This window comes from Chanos chanos, chromosome 9, assembly GCF_902362185.1.
Source record: "Chanos chanos chromosome 9, fChaCha1.1, whole genome shotgun sequence".
NCBI lineage: Eukaryota > Metazoa > Chordata > Actinopteri > Gonorynchiformes > Chanidae > Chanos > Chanos chanos.
Genome location: NC_044503.1, coordinates 37,499,638 through 37,507,597, shown reverse-complemented (window position 1 = coordinate 37,507,597; position 7,960 = coordinate 37,499,638).

Genomic DNA, 7,960 nt, shown 5'->3' with positions numbered 1-7,960 from the left:
ACGCTGCTGTACCTGCTGACAGTTATTTGACATCATTACATCATTTTCTCTGTAGGGTAAAGGTCAGTAATAATGACCATCTCTTAGTTCCTTTCCATTATGGACATGAATTGTTTATCTTCCACTGACATCTCTGATTCCTCCTCGGCTGCCAGTTCTGAGAAATCTTGATGATATTGTTTTATCAACAAATCATTCAAATGTTAAATGCAGTAGAGGAGTGGCTTCCTTGCATTTCACATGTAGTTTCCTGCATGAGCCCACTGATGACCCATCCTACAGGTCTTCTAACAGCATGTGACCCATTAACTCTACTGTTCATCACCTTCCAAGGTTCCATATGTTTTGCAGCATTTGTTCCAATGAACAATTCAATGTCAGCATCCAGCTGTGGTACTTTCGCTTCACGTAAGCATTTCCATTTGTTTATTGATTCTTGTGTCGGTATATGTTGTTTTGAGACTGGTAGTGTTGTGTGTGTGTGTGTAGACCTGTAGGTGTTGATGGTACATCAGGTCTCCCATATTGTTCACTTCCAGACCAGAGACCTCACTTCTCATTAACAGTTTTCTCCTGTCCCAATGTGACCAGCTGGACTGTGGCGTTTCTGCCAGGGATGTTTCACTTCCTCTTTAGTGAGTCTGTGCAAAATGTGGCTAAACTAGCAGGATCCCAAAACACATGAGAGTATGTAGGACTTGAATTTGAGACCTTTACTTTGACTGGCAGAATAGCGGGAGTGCTTGTTTTTTGTTTTGTTTTTTTGTTTTTTTTAAAGACGGCCTATCTTGTTAAATATATGATATGGAATGAAAAACCATAAGGAGCTAGACTGTGTAAGACATCTCTTAATCCAGTTAACTTAGTAATAATAATAATAATAATAATAACAACAATTGGGGATGTCCCGATCCGCTGTCAAAGATCAAGGCATTTTTTTTAACCGATCGGTATCGGCTTTATTGAGCCCTAAGCCCGATCCTTTGTTTTACGTCAGCTGTCACACAGGCGTCTTAAACGGAGAGCATAATTTGTGGCAGGACGCGGCCAAAATGTCTGCAGTGTGGAAATATTTTAAATTGGGAAGCGAAAGCAGTGCAGAAGCCACTTGTAATGTTTGCAACGCGAGCATTGAGCGAGACGGTAGGAACAGAGCCGTGTTCAAGAGGCTACTACCCTTTGGCTACAGCACCTAAAAAACATACACTCGGCGGAATACAGTGAGTTCACTCATTAAACTCAGGCAAAGGCTGCTCCGAAGCAACACACATTTGAGGATATACATTTAAAAGGAGAGAGAAATTTCCTCGAAACAGCGACAATACCAAAAAGATGACCGAGAGGGTAACTGAATCAGTCGCTTTGGATGACCAGCCCATCGCTGTGGTAGCGAATGCAGAGGTGCGTTCAGATTTGGCAAACCGAGGCAAATGGGTTTTCTCTGAACTTTTAAATTGGAAAGGTTTTTAGGTCAGCATACTCCAACCACATTCATACTCTAGGCTACTAATACCAACCAAGGTATCCTTGCAAAATTTAAATACCTAACGGTTCAGCTGTATGTGATGTATGCGAGTTATCCTAACGACCACCGAAAGCAATGCAAACGCTTGGCTGACGCTAAGGATTGATAATAATAGCATACAAAAAAGAGGCTTTCAGAAAAAGTATCAACGTAACTAACAGTTAGACAAGTTAATTGTTGAAAGAAGATTAAATAAAATCGAACATAAAGTATATTTTCTTTTATAACTCGACACACATCTCCCTTAGTCGTCCATCTCTGTTCGCCATCTACCTCCTCAGACCGTTTATGTGTGTTCGCAGTGACTCAAAGCAAGCGAAAAACTGTTCGCGAATGTTTACCTTTCTTTGCTAATTGAACGCACCACAGGTTTTCGCCGTCTTTTTTTTTTTTGGAGTTTTTGAAGCCACAGGATGCCTTACCCTCTTGACACTATATTTCAGACACTGCTCTACCGGAACTTTACAACAAGGTTTACTTTGTTATTTTGTAAAATAAAATAAAAAAGGAACGGCTTGGAGACTTGCAGGTAGCCTTGCTATTCAAGCATATAGGCCTACATTGAACTGATTTTAATAACTGTAATGTAGGCCCACTTGAAATGTGCACTGTGCAGCTGTATTATCTAGGAAAATACAAATATCAGATCGGGACTCGGTATCGGCAGATACTCAATATTAAATGACTCGGGGGCAAAAAGACTTGATTGGGACATCCCTAATAATAATAATAATAATGTAAGTTTATTTAGAACCCAATATCACTATTTATAGTCTTAAAAGGGCAAATCAAAGTTCAAAGTTATATTAACCATAAGTTCGAGAAAATAGATAAGTCTTTAGTCTGGTTTTAAAGGTATGAATAGAGTTTGCCTCACTTCTGTAGGTAAACCATTCTAGAGGAAGGGAGAGCGGTAGGAAAAGGCTTGGTTGCCAGCGGACTTATTTTTAACTCTTGGAACAACTAATAATCCAGAATCTTGAGAGCGCAGGGTGCAAGGTGGGTTATTGGGTGTAATTAAGTCAGACATGTAGGCTACCTGCACCATCTAAAATCAGACATTTATTCCCTTTTCCAAGTACCATTCAGACAAACTGTTATGTTAAATAACTCATAGAAACACTGAAATCACGCATAGGAAATAGGAAGGAGACAGTTTTGGCAGTGATGTCCCTGAATAATAATAATAATGGGCCATTAACACACACAGTCCTACAGCGACCACAGTCCATGTGAGTTAGAACACTATCAGTATGATATTTCTGTTAAAAAGTTCAACCAATAGCAACAGAGTGGTGAGCAGAATTACAGCATGTTGTTGTACTGATGTAAATAATGCTGTGGAAATATGATGAATCTACCTAAGCCTTTCTCTGTTTTTTTTTTTTTGTTTTTTTTTATCCCGGCCTTTATTTGCCCAAACAGGCGGCACCTCTGACTATAATCTGAAATGATCTGAGACACTGTTTTTGTCTGAGAATTTACGGTACACGCATACCCTCAAGGTTAGCCAACAGCGTGACCACCTGCATCAGCAGCGTTTACTTCCTTGTTTTAGAAAGGACAACTTTCACACCAAATGCGAACCACACTGGAGTTACGGTGAACCGTACCCCAGACCCACGTTTTCTGGAGGATTCGGTACGGTCCCTTGGTGCGCATCAGAGTTCGGAAAACAGCTCTCACATCATCAAAACGAACCGAACTAACGGCTCAAGCGGACTCAGGTCCGCACCAAAATCTGTAGTGCGACAGCACCCTGACAGAGAAAACGAAAGTAAACGTTGCTCTGCCCCCAGCGCCATTTTCAGCAGAAAATTAACTTCGAGTGAAATGAGATCTATTTAGTGCAACATTGCGAAGTATTGCGGTAAGTGTTTAAAATTTGTTGTATTACATGTAGATTATTGTAATGATTTGCTTTGTTCCTAAAACAATGGTAATAGCATGATCTATTTAATCGTTATGTAGGATTAAGGAAGTATTCTTTTGTAAAAATATGAGAAGTTATTTTAAGAAACTATTCATCTACTATTGTCACTAAGAAGCATATACATTAAGCTTTAGTCTGTGACCTCGTCGCATTAGTCTAGTAATGTGTTGTTGACCGAATGGTCGCACTTGAAGTAATCACACCCCTAACATGAAACTCATAACTGAATCGATTTACAGAATCATGTAACGCTTTTGTGTCTTTTGTGTCACACCCCAGGGGTGGAGCAAAGGTTTTGTCTTGGGGTGGGGGGACGAGAAATGCTTAGGAGTCCCATTATATTAATATCTTGTTGTATAATAAAATTTAAGTGATAGTATATGCAACTTTTAACATGAATTGACATGTAATGCCAACTATATATTTAATAGCCATATGACGTCCACATACCAGGTGCAACAAACCAAAATAATGTCTATATTTGTGTTCAGCAGTCTTTCAGATCAGAGACACACATAATAACTCCCGCAGTAAACACAAATGCTGTCAATGTTGTGGGTTTGATACCTTCCTATTACAACAAAAGATTCTATTCAGAGTCAAGCCAAATGCTCACAACGAAAAAAGGAAATAGACATTGTCTCATAAAACTAGCTAAACTTTGCAGTGTCATCATTCAGCTTGAATGCCTCAAACACACACACACACACAACACATCTAAAATGGAGAATAGCTGTTGTGCGATTGACAGCACAAATAGATGGAACAAGAAACCGGAGCCATCTTTTTTCAGACTGCGAAAGCTAAAGAAAAGAAAGGCAAATGGATCACTGCAATTCACAGAAACAACTAAAATCCAGGCACCGAAAAGTGGATATGCGGTTGCCATTTTGTCTGAGGTATGTTGGATTTTTGGGTAAAATAATACCTCAAGTTATATACTGTATTGACTACTCCCCAGTCAAGTATTTAGCATCTTTCATTTATATTCTGTGTAACTGTAATGTTGTCAGCATTTATTAAAAAACATCCATGATGATGAGTCTTTTGCTCTACAAACAAAGGGTTAGAGAGCGTTAGCTAGCCAAGACAAACTCAGTTTTCCTTATAAGGGGCTACTCCACAAAGCAAGTTTAGACAGTTAGCCAGATAACTTTAAAAGTTTCTGCAAAATATGTTGAAATTTTGTTTATTATTAGCATCCTTGTGGGTGGCTGAATCACACTCCCAGGCTAGCTTTGTAACCCTGCTTTGTGGAATACCCCAGAGGTACACAAGTCAAATGTTCTAAGTAGTGATGAAACCATGTATATTTCCTGTGCAGAGCTGGAAATAAATGAATATTAGGCTTACATTACTAGTAAAACTTTTTGTCTGTTTCAGGAAAAAAGAGCAATGATTCCCTACGCCCTGACTACGTGCCATGTTTGTTCAGTTTCACCTCCACCACTGATCAAATTAGTCCATGTAAAATGTTATTAAAAAAAAATACCTCATGATATCTTGACTGTGATACCAAAGACATGGTCAGTCTAAAAGGGAATTTTTAATCTTAGGTATGATTTTCATCAATAATAGACAATGGAAAAAAGCTGTAAATTTTTTTAAATATTTATTCTGTAATGTATTTAGTTGTTTCTCAGTAGTGTGTGTAGTATTTTCACAGTAATGTATTAAGTATTTTCACAGTAAAGTATTCAGGACTTTCACATTCTGGGGTGACTGCATATTTTTATAGCCAAAAAAAAAAGGGGGGGGGGGGGTGTTGCATATTAAATGACACCTCCCTGTAATGCTCTGATGAAGATTGTGTGACTGAAACGTTTTAAAACTTGACAAATAAAAGTGATACTCTGCAAGATATGGTCTGCTGAAACTTTTCTTCTACAGTGTTGACTACTTCAGTAGTTTTTACACAACCTTCAAGTCGGTCTAGATGTGCTAATGCCTCACCTCCCAACCTTAGACATGAAGACAGTGTTTGGGAATAACCCCTTTTAAACCCAACATTCTAAACAGATATATCCCATGTGAAATGTAAAGACTAATAGATGACAAGAGGAAGAGGACTCGACACAGAAAACACTGAAACCTTGGTTTAGAACGGAAATGGGAAGCTTTCACAAACTGGCAATTGTCTATTTTCCCCAGTGAGGAAACCAGGTACATATAATTGCAGCAAACCCAGTTTGTGGCAACATGTTAATGTGTTTGTTCTTTGGTAAGTTGTAAGGATCACTGTCAAGTCCAAATGCCTTTAAGCAGATGTTTCGTTTTATTCCCAGGTTTGCAGTTTCCCCTTACTAAAGGCAGTGATGTTGCCAGATGTTTTGCCACTCAGTCTGACGGAGGGCAGATTCTCCGGTGGGAAACTAACATCAGTGCATACACTCTACACTCTATGCAATGGCTTTGAGTGGAAGTCAAGTCAAGGCAGTAGTAGTAGATCAGATCACCCCGCTATAACCAATCCGGCTTCAGACTGAGCTAGGACCGCCTACCTTATTAACATACAGACACAGAAATACAGAACTAAATAAATGTAGAAATGTAAAAATACAGATTCAAATAAATAGGTAAATGTAGAAATGCATAAATAAATGAACAAATAAATGTAGAGATGTATAAATAAATAAATAAATAAAGAGATGCAAAAATACAGAAATAACCGTTTCATTACCAAAATGCATTTATCTTTAATTTATTCACTTATTCGTGTATTTATGTATATCTTTATGCTTATGTCATTTTTTTGTCCTCCATATACCTGAGGATGAAATGATATGATAGTCAAAAAAAAAGAAGTAAATTATGTATTGTTAATTAAACACACTCACACACACACACACACACACATGCATGCACTTTATGTCAGTAACAGAAGAGTAACTGTTATGCCTGACAGATGAGAAGTTTATTGGGAAGTTCAGTTTTTAAAACAGATGGGAGTGAATCTGAAAAGAAACAAACAAATCAACATGGCCACCACACTGTATATTTAGTCTCCATACACACTCCTGTTTATGAATCTGTGTGTGTGTGTGTGTGTGTGTGTGTGTGTGTGTGTCCACAGGACCAAAACAGTTGCACTGTCTGAACAAGTCTCAATGGACATTGTGAGAATGGAGAAAACTAAAAGGATTGACTGTGGGGACAGAGAGGAGAAAAACACTGTCTGTAGAATGAGTCAGTCTGGACAGTGTGAGGAGGAGGATCCTGTTGACTACAGGACACAGAGACCAGGATCTCCAGTGCCCAGCTGTGTGTCTATGAGGAGTGACACATCCATGCCTCAACCTATGAACTTCAGCAGAGAACCAGTCCCCTCTGAGTCACAGTGAGTGACTGTATTTGTACTGTATTAACTATATGTATAATATAAATTTATATTAACACTATGTATAATATATTCATACTGATAGTGTAAGTGTGTATAAGCACAGCTAAAAAGAGAGATCGCACAGGTGACAGTGAGATGTGTAGATATTTTCACTCAGATATTTTGAATCAAAAAGAGTGAAACTAAAACACAAACAAAATGCTGTTCATATGTTGTAGTTCTTGGCTGTTATGAAACCAAACATTGATATGATTAAATGAAGTGGTCACCAAACAACAGGAAATGTCACACACTGATTCAGTCACTTTACCTGTAAACTCTTCAATGATTTTCAGATGATTTTTCAGCAGATGATTCCTTATTGTCACTCTGTCATATTGACCAGTGTTTGTGACTTATGATATGCTGTATATTATACACTGACTTACCTGCTCACTTCTCCCAGACCTCAGTACACACTCAGTACACACCATTCAAATCATTCTCATCCAACAAGGACACAGTTCACACTGAAAGGACAACCATCAAAACTGTGGAGAGAGATTTTGAATAGCAATTATTTGTATGATGTAGTGTTTTAAGTGGCATTAACACTGATCAAAGGTTCATTTTCTGCCTTAAATACAAATGCCTCATCATCCATCATCAAACACAACACAGTTGAGTTCAAATATATCAGCTAAACACAGACTAAAGTGACCAACAGAGAACTAAACACAACAAAGTTTAGTTTAAATATATCAGTTAAAAACAGAGTGTAAAGTGACAGTACATTAGTCATGTTTAAAGAAAGTCAAAGGGAGGGAGTCCTGTCTGATCAGCCCAAGTATTCATAACCACTCACATATATCCATTATTAATAATGTAATTAGTATCCTTTATAAATGTTATATTGTCTGATATCAGTTAGAAATGAAAACAGAGACATGTACATACAGTTTGTTTGTCCTGTTTGGTTTCCACTAGTGAAACTCTCCCATTCCCCTCTGTTCAATCAGCTCCACTCTCTGAATGATTAAACACTGTGCAGTGGGAATTCTTCACCAGCTGTCAATCATTATTGTTACACTTCATCACTATCATCCCAACTGTATATGAGTCCTAAACTCAAGCACAAGGCTGATGAGAAGGGTTCAGCCTGCCAGCCTTGATGAAGTCATAT